At 46.5% G+C, this 17,607-nt stretch overlaps 1 protein-coding gene across 1 annotated transcript in view; it reads left to right on the top strand.

The window, feature by feature from the left end:
- EMC8 (ER membrane protein complex subunit 8) overlaps window positions 1–17,607 on the top strand; it is a 201,966-nt gene that overhangs the window by 98,783 nt on the left and 85,576 nt on the right. The gene's annotated exons all lie outside the window — the stretch shown is intronic.

Raw genomic sequence — 17,607 nt, 5'->3', positions numbered from 1 at the left:
TCAGGCATCGAAACTGCCCAATTACTGGAACTTCTCCACTCTTGCTTCCAAGGAGAGTGCAAGCATGTTGTACCATGCAGGGTATTTGGCAGTCAGGCCTTTGGCTAGGCAAAGAATTTAAAGTGTAGTGTGGCTCCAGCTTATCTCCTCGAACAACACTGCCCTCCCCGCCAACTCGTTCATTGCCTTCCCAGCCATTCGTAAGGCACACCTGTGCATCCCTTTTCCCTTTTGTGTCATCCACGGACCGAGGGATTATGCAGCTCACGTCGGACATAGGTGGTTCCCACTCCCATTGAAAGTGGAACTTGTGACATTTTAATTTCCCTCTTAGTCATTAATTTCAGACCCGTCGAACAATTGCAGGCAGCACAAGACTGCTGATGGCTCTGGATTTCAATTACTATGAAGGCTGTTGTCAGGGCGAGGGTAGCAAGAACAACTTTTGGTTGCATCTGTTTAAGAATCAAACAGTGTGACTGCAGGGTATTGCCAATCGTGCCCATGGTATTTATAGGTTGGAAAAGGAAGTAACCCGTGAACCCTTCTCCATAGTTGATTCATGACCTAACCCATTACCTGCATTGCATGGAATATAAGGTAACAGGTGTTTGTAGCTAAATAATCCCCTGAGCCCAGTGAGCAGAACTTTACAGTTTTGAGTACTTCAGCTAAATACAGAATAGTCAAGCCATCTTTGTAAAGACTGCCATAGATTAAACAATTGTGTGAATCAACATACATTAATCCAGTCACCCACTTATCAACACTAACCATTATCTATCATGACCTTCGATCATACATTAACAACTAAAGGCGCACTGTGATGAGATAATTTTCCTTATTTAGTTGTCAGTTTTTGCTTGTGTAATAGCGATACTGATTGAGGTACGCCACGTTTTGGCACACGCTATTTTGCAGTATCACTTTGGCTGCCGGAACCACCTTTGGTGCGGCCAGTGGCATGGCAGCCAACATGGTGCTCGTCATTTGACACGAGAGACATTTAGGCGTGACTGCTGTCTGCATTTAGCAGCAGACTTTGCAGCTTCGACTAAATGACCCTGAAACGGCCCAGACTGGATTACTGCTTTTCTATAAATGATTTGATGCTCTTGCTGACAGATCTCCGTCTGAGGGAAATCCCAAATTTTCAGCCTGGCATTGATCGGACCCGCGCACGTGTTCATTCTGGACCCACAATAATATTCTATAAATACATATTCCCTGTCTTTGATTTGAATTACACATTTGTTTATAGGTTCTTTCTGAAGAGTCCCTTGTGTTTTTCACCTGTGGGCCATTTATGTCTGTGTTCTCCTAGGTGATAATAAGAGTGCTCTATATTTCCCTTTTTCACACTGGCCTGATATGTGAATGATAGGTTTGCCCTTGCCGATTCAAGAAAAGCGGCTGTTTAAGCACATACAAGTGGCTTTAAATGATTTTTTAATTTTTTTTTTTTAAAGGGGATCTAAAGCAGCAATACTGTAGGAATTTTTATTTTGGGAGAGACAGCCTGGTGCATGGGTCTTTGGGTCCAGTGTGGCACATGTAAATCTAACAGGGTTTTATACAGCGCTGAATACTTGGCAACATCTTTTTCAAAGTGCTCTTGAAGGCTTAGGATGTTGTGGCCCCACAGACAATAATTTTCCCACTTGACCACGTCTCCTCCTGCATAGAGCCCCTCTTTCCAAAAAAATAGTGCTTCACACCGCAACTTGCCGCATCCCACGCCACTTCGCCATGCTAGCACAGACACCTCCACTCAGCTGCAGTCAGTGCCTGAAGTGGGCATAAACATCACGGCTCTGCATCTTCACCACCAATTAAATTGCATTACCTAACATCAAAGCTGGGCGAAAGAGCATCAAATTATCTTATTTTCCCTTATGTTCCCATTTCTTCAGTATCCACCTGGTTGTTAAATCTGTCCACCAATAAATGTTCTTTGACTTGCTCCCCACCCACCCTGTAAACAAGCAGAAGGTAGGGATAACGGACTGGCACCAATGTTTCTGAAAACCCTGTCTGGGTGTCTTAATGCCACCTTCATCAATCCATAGCTGCACAGGCCTAACTAGTTCACGTTGTATCTTGTGATTGTTTCAATTTCTGTAAATTGACCCATATCAAGTGGAAGTATTTGGGATGGATTCCTATTATGTTTGCTGATCTCACACATGCATGCTTATCTTACCCGGCATAGTTCCATGTCTTACGCCACCTTATTTCCACTAAATGGCAATGTTGGGCTGTTTTGGCTGAAACGTATCCGCGCCTATAGGTCCTTGTGCGCTGTGGGAAAACGGTCAAGCCAGAACATAAGGTGCCAAATGGGTCGCGCCTAAACATCCTGCTTTGTATGTTCTGAGCAACTGCTCAATAGATCAGATCTTATAGCGATACTTAGTCGAATGCATTGAAGCTATCATTTTTAAACACTTCACAATGAAGTAACTGCAAACAGTTGACGTTTGGCAAAATAGTGATTGACTATTTTTCACTGTCCCGGTTCTATGCTTCAAGGGTTCACTAGAATTCCTAATTCTGCTACTTGCCTAAGTAATTGTTTTCAAATCAGCCGTTGCATCTGGTTTCACACTTCTGGTATCTGCTATTTAAAGGACCAAAAGACTAAACGCTGGGCCCACCACGCCATGCAGGCCGAGGCCGCCATGGAAATTGAGGGAGCCTCCAGCGATGGCAGCATCAATGTCCTAAGTGATGCCGATGGCGATCAGGATCCAATGGATTCCTGCGTGCAAGCCCCCGACTCAACAGGCAGGCCGGCGGTTCTGCTGCAGAGACAACACCCAGCGGCTCAAGCACCTCCATTACATGCCAAGCACATCCCCCATGGCCGACAGTCGACCACATCGTCGACCAGAAAGCCACACGCAATGTGAAAGGGAACGTCTCAACATTCCCTGTCCTCTGGGCCATTGCGGATGCGATCACCTCCTGACAGGCCACCGAAACAGACGCAAAAGTCAGTTTCTGACACTGCGTCCAAATCTGGAAAGTCCTTAGGCTCCGGTGTCGCTCTAAAGTGAGCAACTTAATTTTAAAAAAAAAAGTTCCTGACACCCTACTGAAGGCCAGAACGTCAAAACTCTAAAACCCTCGACACCCTAAGCCTCAAAATGGTTCAAAGAGTAGGGGTTATTCTACCCCTGAGGACACCCTTTCAGGGGCAACGCATCACAAACAGCCCCCTGGTCCAGAGCCTCTACCTACACCTGCTCCCTCAGTGTTGCCAAGCTCCTCCCAATGGACCCCAGAACAGTGTGATAGGGTCATGAGGAGAATGTCTACTTTTGTACATTTCATTGATCAACTCCCCAAACTTCAGGGCCCCCCAAAAGGCAAAGCAGCTAGCAAACAGCATGATGCCAAAAAAGCCTGCCTGGACGCTACACAAACGAACACCTAGCCATATCAAGACGTAGGTCAGGACACATATTACGACACTCAAGGCTCACAAGACCCTGGCTCATTTACAGACCCAGAAGACCAACTGGACAAGGGGAGAACTCCCAACCTGCACCCAAGGGACAACAAATCACCGCCACAAGATCCTTATATGGACAAGATCAACGACCACAACCCCTCCATGCTACACAATCTCCCGCTTGATGACCTAGCGGCTCCTGACCCCACCTCAATCCAGGGCGCCCTCATCAACGCACACTCTTTAGTAGCCCATACTCTTGACATCACAGATGTGATCACATCCAACAACCTGGACTTCCTCGCAGTAACAGAAACTTGGTTACACCCGGCTGCCGGACCCTCACTCTCATCTGCCGAACTCCTATCCTTTAAACTCCCACTTTCTAATTCCCAAACTATACTCTTTCACCTCATATACAGACCCCCCCAGGTGCAATCACCTCCTTCGAGGAGGACATTTCCCACCTACTGACGTCCAATACAAAACCAGGTACCCAAATTATCGTATTGGGTGACTTTAACCTGGGCCTTCAGGACCTTAATGATGCAAACGTCTCCTTGATTAATGACACCATCACTCAATTAGGTCTGACACAACGCATCGACAAACCCACACATGCCAAAGGTAGAACACTGGACTGGATAGCCAACGCCAACTGTGACATCTCCCGAACTGCCATTATGCCATGCGCCTGGTCAGACCACTACCTTATCTTTACTATACCCAAAGTTTCTCAAACAAAAACGTGATCATACTACGACTGCATTGCAAACCTTAGCCAGGAACAAACTCAACATTACCATTGAGAATCTCAGACCCCTAATACATCCAATCACCACTGCGGATCATACTATAACTCAAACCCCACGTCCCTAATCGAACTCTACAATGACACATTGGAACAAGCCCTGAACCAAATAGCTCCTCTTAAACTAAGAAAAATTAAACCTACCGCCCATGTGAACAAATGGTTCTCAGCAGAATTATTAGCACTTCGTAATCTCAAAAGAACAGTTTGAGAAAAGCCCCCTCTATCTATAATAAAGAAAAGTTCTCTTCGGTAGCAGCCACTTAGAAAACTGCCATCATGAACGCCAAAAAAGAGCTCTTTAACACAAGAATCCACAACGCCAATTCTGGCACAAAAGAGTTATTCAAAGGGATTGTGTCCTCCGACGTATTCCTCATCTTAGATATCTCCTTCCAGCTCTGCTGGCCTCGGAAAAAATTTTCTCTAGAGGGTGCAGCGCGTCAACGTCCTCCGAGTCAATGTCCCTCGACAGCCGCCGTGTCGACGTCATCCTGCCTATAAAGGCCGCACGCAGCGTCCGTTGCTCAGTTCCGTTTTTCCGCGCTTACTCAGTGCCTCGGAATACCTTTGCTCAGTTTTTTTTTTTCAGGTTAAATCTATTTACCTCGAGTTATTCGATCCGTACTCTATGGCTTCTTCGTCGGAACCGACAACTCCTCGATCCGGCTTCAAAAAATGCCGAGATTGTGGGAAAAAGATGTCGCTGACTGACCCTCACAGAGTTTGTTTGTGGTGTTTGGGAGCTGAACACCATTGTTCGGAGTGCGATGACTGTATGTCCATGACAGCTAAGGCCCTGAAGGAGCGTAGGGGGAAGCTGGAGAAAGGTAAGACTTTTAAAGCTGCTTCTTCGTCGACGAAGTCGAGACATTCGTCTCCTCGTCACCATTCGCGTTCCAGGTCTCGGAGTGGGTCCCATCACTCCTCGAGATCGAAGCACTCGAAGAGGAGACGTCGAAGATCCCCTTCTCCGTCTTCCTCTTCCTCTGTTTCACCAAAAAGAATCCCTTGCCCCACGAAACATAGTTCCCGGGCTGAATGGGAGGAATTCCGCAAAAATATGATGAGCGCGTCTCGAACCCTCGAGTAGGACTATGACCTCCAAACCTTCCTCGAAGGTTCCGTCGACGCCGTCGACGCCGAGGTCGGTGTCTTCGACGCCGTTGTCGAAGGGACCTTCGACACACGGGTCTGTCGACTCGACGCCAGCTTCGACACCGGCGTCGACGCCAAGAAAAGTCACGGTCACGACACACCCAGTGACTATCCCCAGGTCCTCGATGACGATGGCTTCGAGATTGTCGAGTAGAATCCCAATTCTGTCGAGGTCATCGAGGCCTCCCCCTTTGTTTTCGATGCCACGCTCGAAGCCTTCGGCGTCGACGACAGCGACGTTTTCGAGGCCGATTATGACAAGTTCGGCACCCTCTGCCTTGGAAATGGGATTTACACCCTTTATGAGTTCAGAACAATTGAGAACTATGTCCTCAATTATGGAAGAGGGTGAATTGTCTGAACAGGAACACATTTGAGTTGCAGGGACCTGTAACCCCAATTAGAGAGGAATTTTCCTCTGAAGAACGCAGGTTAAAGGATCTTCATGATTCCTTACATGAGGCAAGTGGGTTAGACACTTCCCCTGAGGTGGAGTTTGCTAGGCCAGACCCGGGGGAGCATGCTGAAACCCCCTATAGAGCCTTAATGGCCAGGATCACAGAGTTTATGGGGTGGTCTGCACCTTCACAATCTTTCCAACAAGATGACCTCACGGATATTCTTGACAAAGGCCCACAGGAGGATCCTGTGGTGCCTTTTCATAAAGCTCTTCAGAGGAAGATTATGACGAACTGGGAAACCCCAGATGTCGTCCCGGCAGTAAATAAAAAACTGTCTACAAAATATAGGGTATCCTCTACAGACCCGGAGTTTTTGTCAAAACACCCATCCCCAGAAAGTCTGGTGGTACAGGCAGCATCTTCTACCGATGTCATGACGGCTTATCCTACCGTCCTACAGGACAGGGACGATAAAAAATATAATGCTATGGCAAAGAAAGTTTTTTTCAGCATGTAGCATAGCGTTAAAATCTGTTAATGCTACTTGCACCCTTGCTAGATTCAGCCATACACTTTGGGAGTGTGCTTCTACAGCGGCTGACTGCATCCCGGAGGGAGAAGAAAGGGAGGCGTTCCTGAATATCATACAGGACGGTAAAGACGCTATGTGCGAATCCCTCCAGACGGGCATTGATTCCGCTGACAGTATCAGCAGAGCAATGGCGGCAAGTACAACAACCAGGAGATTCGCTTGGTTGAGAAAGTCTGGTTTTGCCCCTGATGTGCAAGCAAGGCTCTTGAACATGCCATTCGATGGCTCTTCTTTGTTCGGAAAAAAGGCGGATGACAGTTTAGAGAAACTGCAAACTTCAAAAGCAGCAGCAAAATCCCTAGGTGCGGCAATCCGTCAGACACCTTTTCGTCCCACAGGAACCTCTGCGAGGGGCAAGTCCTTTCGCTTCTACTCCGCATTCGGAAGAGGTACAGGACGTCCGGCTCAAAGGGGACAAAGAAGAACTACCCGAGGTGGATGGGGTAGATATTCAAAAGCCGCAGCAACAGCAGGTGCCTCTTTACCATTGGCATCCGCATCAGCCGCCCCAAAACCACTCTGAGGACTTCCCTCACAGGACACCTGTAGGAGGCAGGTTGACTCAACATCTGGCGGAATGGCAGGCTATCACGTCAGATGCTTGGGCATTGGAAACAGTTGCCCAAGGTTACTGCCTGCCTCTCCTACGCATACCTCAGAATCATCCACCGGGGATCAGCTCTCAGAAAGCTCCAGATCCGCTCCTCTTGCAGGAAATTTTCGACCTGCTAGAGAAAGGTGTCATAGAACCGGTACCTGTAGCGGAGAGGAACAAGGGCTGGTACTCCCCTTATTTTCTCATTCCAAAGAAAGACGGAGGACTGAGACCCATCTTGGACTTGCGAGAATTGAACAAATTCCTCAGGAAAGACAAATTCAAGATGGTCACTCTTTCTCAGATCCTCCAGGCCCTTCAGTTCGAGGACTGGTTGGTATCTCTGGACCTTCAGGATGCTTATTTCCATGTGCCTATCCATCTCAAACACAGGAAATACCTGAGGTTCGCAATTGGCAACTCTCACTATCAATTTCGAGTGCTGCCATTTGGGCTGACCTCCGCCCCGAGGGTCTTCACCAAGTTAATGTCGGTAGTGGCGGCAAGTCTAAGGAGGGAAGTGATTCACGTCTACCCCTACCTGGACGATTGGTTGATCAGGGCTGTCTCTTCGGAACAAGCTCAGATCCAGCTAAATCACGTGTGCCACTCCCTTCACAAACTGGGCTTCTCCCTCAATTTAAAGAAGTCACAAATGATACCATCACAGAGACTCCAGTTCATAGGAGCGATCCTGGACACTTCCCTGGGAAAAGCCTCGCCACCAGAGGTGAGGGCTCAAGATATTCTACAGATGGTTACCAAGTTCCAAGATGCCCAACGTCTCCCAGCCTTCGACTTTTTGAGGTTGCTAGGCCTCATGGCATCCTGCATTTTCCTAGTGCCAGAGGCTCGCCTGAGAATGAGATCCCTCCAGTGGGCACTGAGGACTCAGTGGTCACAATTCTCAGGGAGAATGACAGATCTTCAGGTTCCCGACAGGATGGCTCGAGACCTTCAGTGGTGGGCCTGTCAGGAGAACATTCTGAAAGGAGAACAGTTTTTGCAACCCTGGCCGGAGATAACAGTAGTCACGGATGCCTCACTCACGGGGTGGGGAGCCCACGCCAACGACTTGACAATCGGCGGTCGTTGGTCTCCGTCGGAGTCCAGACTACATATCAACCTGTTAGAGCTGAGAGCCATCAGACTTGCGCTGAAGGCGTTCCTGCCAGCTGTACAAGGGAAAAATGTCCTGATAATGACGGACAACACAGTGGCCATGCATTACCTCAACAAAAGAGGAGGCGTAGGATCACTACCCCTGTGCAGAGAGGCGATGCAGCTCTGGTTTTGGGCAATCCAAGAAGGAATCTCTATCGGCAGTTCACCTAGCCGGAGAGAAGAACTTGACAGCAGACGCTCTGAGCAGGCAGAGCACAGTCTCCCACGAGTGGGAACTAGCTCAGGAAGTCCTTCAAGAGATCTTCGCCCTTTGGGGAACCCCTCAGGTGGATCTGTTTGCCACCAGCGACAACAGGAAATGCGATCTGTTCTGCTCAAGGGAATTTCCCCCGAGAGGAGCTCTGGGAGACGCGTTCATAGTGGACTGGGAGTTTCCGCTTCTGTACGCGTTCCCACCGGTCCCTGTCATTCCTCAAATGATCAGGAGGTTGAGAAGATTCCGGAGGACCATGATCCTAATTGCCCCGGATTGGGCCAGGAGAACGTGGTACCCGGACCTTCTAGACTTGTCCATCTGCCCTCCAATTCGACTTCCACTCAGAGAGAACCTACTCTCACAGAAGGGAGGTCAGGCTCTCCATCCAGACATCAAAACCCTCTACCTTCACGCTTGGCTTCTGAAAGGTTGAGGTACAAGGATTGGGACCTCCCTGATGATGTTATGGGGGTGTTGCTTTCGGCAAGGAGGCCAGCAACAAAGTCTTTATACCGCTGCCGTTGGAACAGATTTTGCAGCTGGTGTAGAGAACAGAATATCGACCCTTTTTCATGTGGTACACCAATGGTTTTGTCCTTCCTTCTATATTTGGCGAATTCAGGCCTTCAAGTTTGCACCATTAAGGGCTATCTCGCAGCGCTATCCATCTTTAAGCACTGCGGAAGAACCATCCTATTTCAAGTTACCATTGGTAATAGTTTCTAAAGGGGTTAACCAATGTTTATCCCCCAAGACCATTCCAAGTTCCCCTATGGGATTTAAACTTAGTGCTAACTTTCCTGATGGGCACACCTTTCAAACCACTCCATTCTTGTTCGCTAAGATTCCTTACTCTTAAAACTGTTTTATTAATAGCACTTACATCTGCTAGAAGGGTGAGCGAATTACAAGCTCTTTCTTGTAAACCCCCTCACACAATATTTCACAAAGACAAAGTTGTCCTGCAAGTGAAGCCTAATTTCCTCCCAAAGGTGGTTTCTGAATTCCATATCACTCAGAAGATTACCCTACCATCTTTCTATCCTCCTCCTCATCCGGGGAAAGAGGAAGAGAGGTTACACAGGCTAGACCCTAGAAGGGCTTTAAGTTTTTACATCAGTAGACTAGCCAGGATAAGACAGGCAGACCAGCTGTTTGTAGGTTACACAGGTCACAAGCTGGGGTTACCAATAACTAAGCAGACCATTTCCAGGTGGATCATTCTAGCCATTCTGGAATGTTATAAACTGGCAGGGAAAGAGCCCCCTCAAAACCTTAGGGCTCATTCGACCAGAGATATTGCAGCTTCATCGGCCCTCAAAAGAGGCGTGCCGGTTAAAGACATCTGTGCGGCCGCTACATGGTCATCTGTCCATACCTTTACACGATTTTACAATTTGGATTCCTCCTCCAGTCAAGAGACTAGGTTTGGAAGGGCTGTACTGCATTCTATTCATCAATAGAAGACAGCATGAAGTCAGTACTCCCTCCTCCAATAATAGAATACTGCTATGGGAGCCTATCTAAGATGAGGAATACGTCGGAGGACACAATCCCTTCGAAGAACAAGTTACTTCTTACCTTGTAACGTTCTTTCGACGGGATGTTCCTCCGACGTATTTCTCATCGACCCTCCCATCCATCCCCGCAGTTCTACTTCCCTTGTTGTTGCAGCTTACGCTCCTTCAGGGTGATTAGTCTAGTCCAGAAAGTATTATTGTGGGCTACAAAACGGTACTGAGCAACGGACGCTGCGCGCGGCCTTTATAGGCAGGATGACGTCGACGTCGATACGGCGGCTGTCGAGGGACATCGACTCGGAGGACGTCGACGCGCAGCGCCCTCTAGAGAAAAAATTTTCCGAAGCCAGCAGAGCTGGAAGGAGATATCTAAGATGAGGAATACGTCGGAGGAACATCCCGTCGAAAGAACGTTACAAGGTAAGAAGTAACTTGTTCTTCTCTATCCTAAGGGAATTGGAATCCCCTATGCCCCACACTGATGACTGTGTCAAGGACAAAGTGTGGTACAACAACATCCAACAAGCCCTCTTTAATAAGATATCCAGTGGAGTCTAAAAAAGCTAACCTCGCTACCAAAGATCTCACTAGCTACCCACACAGCCCTCCCCATCCCGACTGCCCTCTCTTCCAGTTCTCTCCAGTCGCAGAGAAGGAAGTAATTAACATAATTGCCAGCCTAAAACCATCTAATTGTCTTGGTGACCTATGTCCTGCCTCAGTCGTCAAGGAGGGGGCTAAAGACGTAGCACCTTTCATCACCACCTTGATCAACTCCTCATTCAAGAACGCCGTAGTCCCAAATAACCACAAAGAGGCCTGGATCCTACACCTTCTCGAAAAACCTAACCTAGACCCTAACACACCAACGAACTATAGGCCCAAAACGATGTCCCCTTTCTTTTAAAAATATTAGACCGAGTAGCATATCGCCAAATACAACATTTGGAAGAAGACCACCTCCTAGGTTTGGGACAATCTGGCATTCTCCCAGAATACCACCAATTGGATTTGGTCCTTCCTTTCGGACAGAACAACCAGGGTCTTCATTCCTTCAGGCGGCGCTGCAGCGGACCCTGTCCCAATCCAATGTGGAGTCTGCCTAGGATTTTGTATCTCCCCTACGTATTTCTTGTATCATCTCGACCTTGAAATCCAAGCATGGATGGCCACCCATAGCCTCTGCTTAAACGATGACAAGACGGAACTACTTATCGTCGGTTCCCAGGCTCGTCTCAACAAACTCGACACTAGATACCAATCCTTCACCATTGATGGCAACATCATAAAAGTGTCAAAAGAAGTCAAAACGTTGGGAGTGTATCTTGATTCCACTCTCTCACTCAAACAAGTTAACGCCACTATCTCATCTACGGCCTACACTAATAAACTTATCAATGCCTGTAAACCATTCTTATCCACCAACCATTGTCTCACTCTGGCTAGGGCCCTCATATTGTCCAAACTGGACTACTGCAACACTCTTCCTCGGCACAACTAACCACAACTTGAATAGACTTCAGATACTCCAAAACAATGCCCTGAGATGTGCCCCAAATCTTCCTGCAAGGCCCACATCTCCACATTCAGAACTGGCTTGCTATCCGTGAGAGAATTAAATTACGAACACTTGTCATCACACACAAGTGTATGACAGCCCATCGCTACTTATCAGACAAATTCACTAGACACAACACTACCAGACCAACCAGATTGCCATAGTTACACCAACTCTACAACTCGAAATTCAACCTGAAAACAGCAGGGGGAGCAAGATTCCCTGTACTAGCAGCGAAATGCTGGAATGAGCTACCAATGATAAACAGAGCTGATGCCTCATTCTGGTCTTTCAGAGCCAAGGTGGAGGAACTGCTCACAACCCAGCAATAGACTGTTAACTGCACTTAGCCAACTCCTGCATTCTACTACCCTTGCATCTAATATGTACCGCTTCTGTGACGGGCCAATTTGTAACCTGGTCACTCCACAATCTCACTATGCCTTTGTATCATAGACCATCTGTAACCTGGTCCTCCATGTTATTTATTGTACTGTATCATTCTCCCCTGTCTCTTGTATGTGCAACTATCTGTAACCAATGTTGCTCCTTAACATTAAAGCGCCCACTTACCTTAGGGTTTGGCCGCGCTATAGAAATAAACACAGGGGACTTAGACCAATACTATGCTTTGCTTCAATCTGTCCATAGGTGTATTCAGCCTTCTCTACTTACCCCCAATCTGACAACACCAGTCCACCCACGCATTGAACAAATGTTCAGACCAGCCTCATAGGACCCTTTATACATTAGGGGGCAGCTAAAGCCAGACTCTCTAGTAGTCGCCACCACAAGAAAGAACACCTTTAGCCTCTGCCAAAGCCCCACCTGACAAGGAGAGTAAGGCAATCTACATCCTGGGCAGGAAAGTAGCTTCCTCGGCTGCCGATGAAGTAAGAATAGCTAACACTATGCTATTATCCAGCTATAATTGCCACAAGTGGGTCGAGGTTGCACAAAAAATGGACTCTGTTCCAGAGCACCTAAAGACATGGATCTTGCACACTATTGCTTAAGGGAGACCAGTAGCAAGCTGTATTCTTAAAAATAACTTCGACGCAGCCGACAATGCGTAGGGACTTCTGGCAGAAGGTACACATCAAACGCCATGCCTGGCTTCGTCAATCGGGTTTCAAATTGGAGATCCAGGTACCCGTTTAAACATGTCAGATGCACTAAAAGTGCGAAGGAGGAATAAGACACCCTGAAATCCCTGGGACAACTCACTAACAAACCGTGTGGGCAGAGAGGAGGTTCAAATACATGCAGATTTAGTGGACCGAGCTCCCATCGGTCCTCCAAATACAACCAGGGTGGGCAGACTTGGTTCCATGTGATTTCATCGCCTGATTTTACATCACCCGGCTTTTAAATGTGCACATTCCATCGAATGTGCTCATGGGTGTTTTTATTTTTCTTTTTTTTTTTTTTTTTTTTTTTTTTTTTTTTTTTTTTGGTGGCGTGGCGGGGGGTGTTCCCTTCCAAACCCCCCACCCACACTTTTATTTTTTTTACTATTGCCCACCCACCCAAACCCTTATTTGCCCTTTCCCACCCCCCCCCCCCCTAAAAGATTTGATGAGCACATACAATGTAATGTGCATGTTTAAAAGCCTGGCAATGTAACCGCAGGCGATAAAACAACTTTGTACCGGCAGAGTTTGTCCTGGGATTCTTCACAGGACAGTCCTCCCAACAGAATTTTCTAAGGGGCCAAAGAAGGTCCAGAAGTAGGGGCAGATCCTCCTCCTTAAGAGGGGGCTCCACCCCTCCTAAGCAATGACTAACTGCTACATGTCCCTTCCCATGCCTCTCCAGTAGTCGGACAAGTGGGTACTTTCCACCGTGACGGGAGGGCTATTGGATAGAGCTAATACAAACACCAGCCTACCACCCGCCAAGACAAAGGCAAACTACACAGGAATAACAACCCCTGCTGTTAGAAAAAGTCAACGCACAGCTACTAAAGAACGCCATAGAAATCCCTGCAAACCAGGTACACAAAGGTATTTATTCATTTTACTTCCTTGTGCTGAAAGACAATGCTGCCTGCCCTAGACCTGTGCCCTGCAAACACCCATGTCAAGCCACAGAAATTCTGCATGACAACGCTACAGGAAGTAATCCCACTGCTAAAACAGGAAGACTACATGGCAACCTTGGACATGAAGGATGCATACTTTCATATTTCAATATTCCCCGTACACATACGATTCTTGCGCTTCAAAATAGTTTGTTTGTTTATTCACTTATTATGCGCACCAGACCCGTAAGTAAAAGGGCGCAGCAGTATGAAAATGCAAGGCTTACATAGTTACACAATATACAGATATATGCAAATATAATATAGAGGCTTTTGTGGTTACAATATACAATGTGCAAATATAAAGGCTTATGTGGTTACAAAAATATACAATGTAAAAATATACAAATTACAGTGTTCCAATCTGTATAACACTGAAACTCACCAGTAGAATAGATTACACATGAGCTTCAAGCAGTAACGAAGAGTTAGATGAGAATATTAGGTGAGTAGGAGTAGGTAGCTCCAGCTACGGACACAGCCTAAAGGGTAGGAGGCTAAGGGTCAGTAGAGATGTGTTTTATAACATGTTTTCTGAAGTGTAGGTAGGGTTGGTCAGCTCTCAAGTCTTGTGGCAGTAAATTCCATAATTTAGCAGCCTTTACAGGGAAGCTATTACCACCAATAGTGGTAAACTTGCATCTAGGTATAGCCAGGCAGTTAACATTGCCAGCTCTAGTCGGTCTAAGAGAAATTCTTCTCAGAAGTTTGTCTGTAAGGTAGCTAGGGGCAGCGTTATTGAGAGCTTTGTGAGTCAGTGACAATGTCTTTAGCTGTATTTTATTGCCAGTAGACAGCCATTTACGTTGGCGTCTAAGGGAGGAGATAGGAGTTCTTTTGTTCATGCCTAGGGCTGCTCTCAAGGCATTATTTTGTAATGTTTGGAGCTTCCGGATGATGGTTTTATTAGCACCACTATATAGGGCATTACAATAATCAATTCTAGAGAGTATTAAGGCTCTGGCCAGGATCAAGCAGCTATCATCAGAGAGGAATGGCTTGCCAGCTCTGAACAGTTTACAAGTGTAGGCCGTGGAGGAGGCCAGGTATTTTATCTGTTTATCGAAAGACAGTGTGGAGTCCAAGTAGAAACCAAGAGTTTTTACCTCCTTGGAGACTTTGATGGTATTCCCGTCAATATTGAATGAAGAAAATGTTGATGTTGACCTGTGAGCCCAAGATTATCAACTCAGTCTTATCATCGTTCAAGCATAGGCCATGAATGGCCAGCCATGCTTGGATGATAAGATGTACCTTGTTCACCAACTCCGTGTCCTTACTATGATCCCCAGAAAGTGGGAGGAGAATCTGGAGTATCATCTGCGTAATTAGTGTAGGTGATACCCAGATATTCCAGATCATCGAACAGGGGTTTGGTGAAGATATTGTAGAGAGTTGGCCAGACACACGAGCCCTGAGGAACACCGCACAGGATGGAAAGAAGACTCTCATGGTTCCCTCGCTCAGGAAGGATTCAATCCATCTGATGGCCTCCGGGGAGAAGTGAGCGGCAGAGTCAAGGTGTCTGCAGAGGACCTTATGATCGACCAGATCAAATGCGGCTGAGAGATCAAGTAGGAGCAGAAGTACTGTCTTCCCTTTGTCTCTCAGCTCGTCTATTTGGGATTTTAAATCGATTTAAGGCTGTTTCCATTCTGTGTAATGGGCGTAAGCCGGATTGTCTATTTCCTAGGAGTTTATGCAGTTTGAGGTGTTTTTGAATTTGATTGTAGGCAGCTTTGTCCAATATTTTGGGTAAAAATTGAACCTTGGTAATGGGATGGTAATTAGTAGGGATGAGAGGATCTAATGTCTGTTTCTTGAGGAGAGGGAGCACGTAAGACTGTTTAAGGTTAGTAGGGATGGTGCCTGAGGCAAAGGAAGCATTAATCAATTTGGTGATGAATGGAGATAGTTCTCTGGCAGCATATTTTATTAGTTGTGCTAGGCAGATGTCTCCTTTGCAATTGGAGGGCTTCAGTGACAGGATGATTTTTTCTACTTCCAAAGTAGACATTTTGGAGAAGTGGAATATATTATTGTATGCCGCCGGTGAAACACTGAGCAGAGGGTTTTTGGGCAAGTGCTGTAGATTCAGTACTTCTTTCTTTTCCTGAATTTTATTTTGGAGCATGTTAATTTTATTGGCAAGTGCATATTGGATGTGTGCACACCAAGATTTGTCTTTGGAACAGATATCGGGTATAACTATTGGCGACTCTAGTTCTTTTAGTATGGAGAAAAGTTCTTTGATACTAGAATTGGATTTGGCAATACGCTCGTCATAAGAGTTGCGTTTTGCCCGGCAGACTTCATTTTTGTAATGCAAGGAGAGTGAGGTTAATTTGACTTTGTTCTCATTGGAAGGGCAGAGTCTCCGATTAGTTACACTTTTTCTTTTCAAGATGAAAAGGTCTTTGAGTTGTGGTGTAAACCATTTATTTAAGTGGGCTATTGGTTTGCTGGATCTTAATTTGAGAGGGGCAATTTTGTCCAGTGTGGTGAGCATAATATTATTGAATTCATGAACTAGAATACTGGGATCGAGATTTTCTGGCAATGTGTTAAGAGTGGGGAGGATCGCAGGGATTATTTTATCTACTGTGATATTTTTTCTATTTCTGGTTAAGCATGGTGGCGCTAATGGAGGAGCCGATGGAGTGGGTCTTGCGGTGGATAGGTAGAAGGACACCAGTGAGTGGTCTGTCCAAGTTAGAGGCAGGATAGATGAGATAATAGCTGTGCAGTATTTTCCCTTTTATGTGGGTAGGTTTATTGCCTTTTTGAGACGGACATAGTGAGTTGATTGTATTAACTATATCTGTGGCGTTTTTATCCACTAGGTCATTAAAGCCTATGTTGAAGTCCCCTAATAGGAGTAATTGAGAGTAAGGTTTAAGGTCGTTAGTAAGTATGTTGTGCAAATCCTCCTCGAAGGTGCCAAGAGGACCAGGCGGTCTATATAGTACGTGAATGGTGAGAGATTGTGAATTGTTTATCTGGAATTTAGCAGCAAGAATTTCACACGATTGTGACAGATGAGTAGGGGCTAGTCTTGGGGAAAGACATGTTTGAACCAACACTACCAATTCAAGGTGCTACCCTTCAGCATAGCCTCTGCTCCAAGGGTATTCACCAAGGTACTAGCGGTAGTGGCAGCCACCTGCACAGAGAATCAATCCCAGTGTACCCTTATCTGGGTGACTGGCTGATAACTGGGGAATCCCCTCCCCAAATTTGAAAGCAAAATACACAAAGAATAATCAATTTTCTGTTCCAATTGGGATTCTCAATCAACAAGAAAAATTCCAGTCTTGTTCCAAGCAAGACAAAACAGTTCTTAGGAGCTGTCATAAAGACAGAAGAGGGTCTAGTCTTTCTGTCAGAGTGCAAAACATACTGCTGCCAATACCTCAGTACCTAGCCGGTCGCCAAATAACCGTAAGAAATATGCTTGCTCAGGATGATGGCTTCATGCATTTACCTGGTCCCGCACGCATGGTTGCACAAGCGCCCAATGCAAGAATGGTTAGCGAGAACAGTGGTCTCCGGCAACCAGTCAGTGGGACGATCTAGTGTTTTTTTTCGCTAGCCCAAGTTCAGGTGCTACGCTGGTGGACAAAGGAAAAACTATTAAAGGGAAAATCTTTTCACAACCCTACAGTGCAAGCGATTGTCACTACAGAAGCATCTCTCACCTGGTGGGGAGCCCATTACCTTACCACACAGCACATGGCCTGTGGACCCATAATCACAGACCACAATCACATAAACTTTTTAGAGCTACCAGCAGTGCTCAAAGCCCTACAAATTTTCCAAGTGCATCTGTCGGGCCAAACCGTACAAATCCTCATGGACAGCACCACTGCCATGTTTTACCTAAACCAGCAGGGAGGCACACACTCCAAGTCTGTCCAGGCTAGCACAATACAGTTGGAAGTGGGTACTCAAGCGGAACATGCTCCTAGTGTTGCAACATATTCCAGGGGAACTCAGTTCTCTGGCAGACTCATTAAGCAGAGATCCTCTACCCAAAGAGCATGAGTCGCAG

The sequence above is a fragment of the Ambystoma mexicanum genome, chromosome 1q, assembly GCF_040938575.1.
Source record: "Ambystoma mexicanum isolate Mex_15411 chromosome 1q, UKY_AmexF1_1, whole genome shotgun sequence".
Lineage (NCBI taxonomy): Eukaryota > Metazoa > Chordata > Amphibia > Caudata > Ambystomatidae > Ambystoma > Ambystoma mexicanum.
This window is presented reverse-complemented; position numbering and strand designations above follow the sequence as displayed.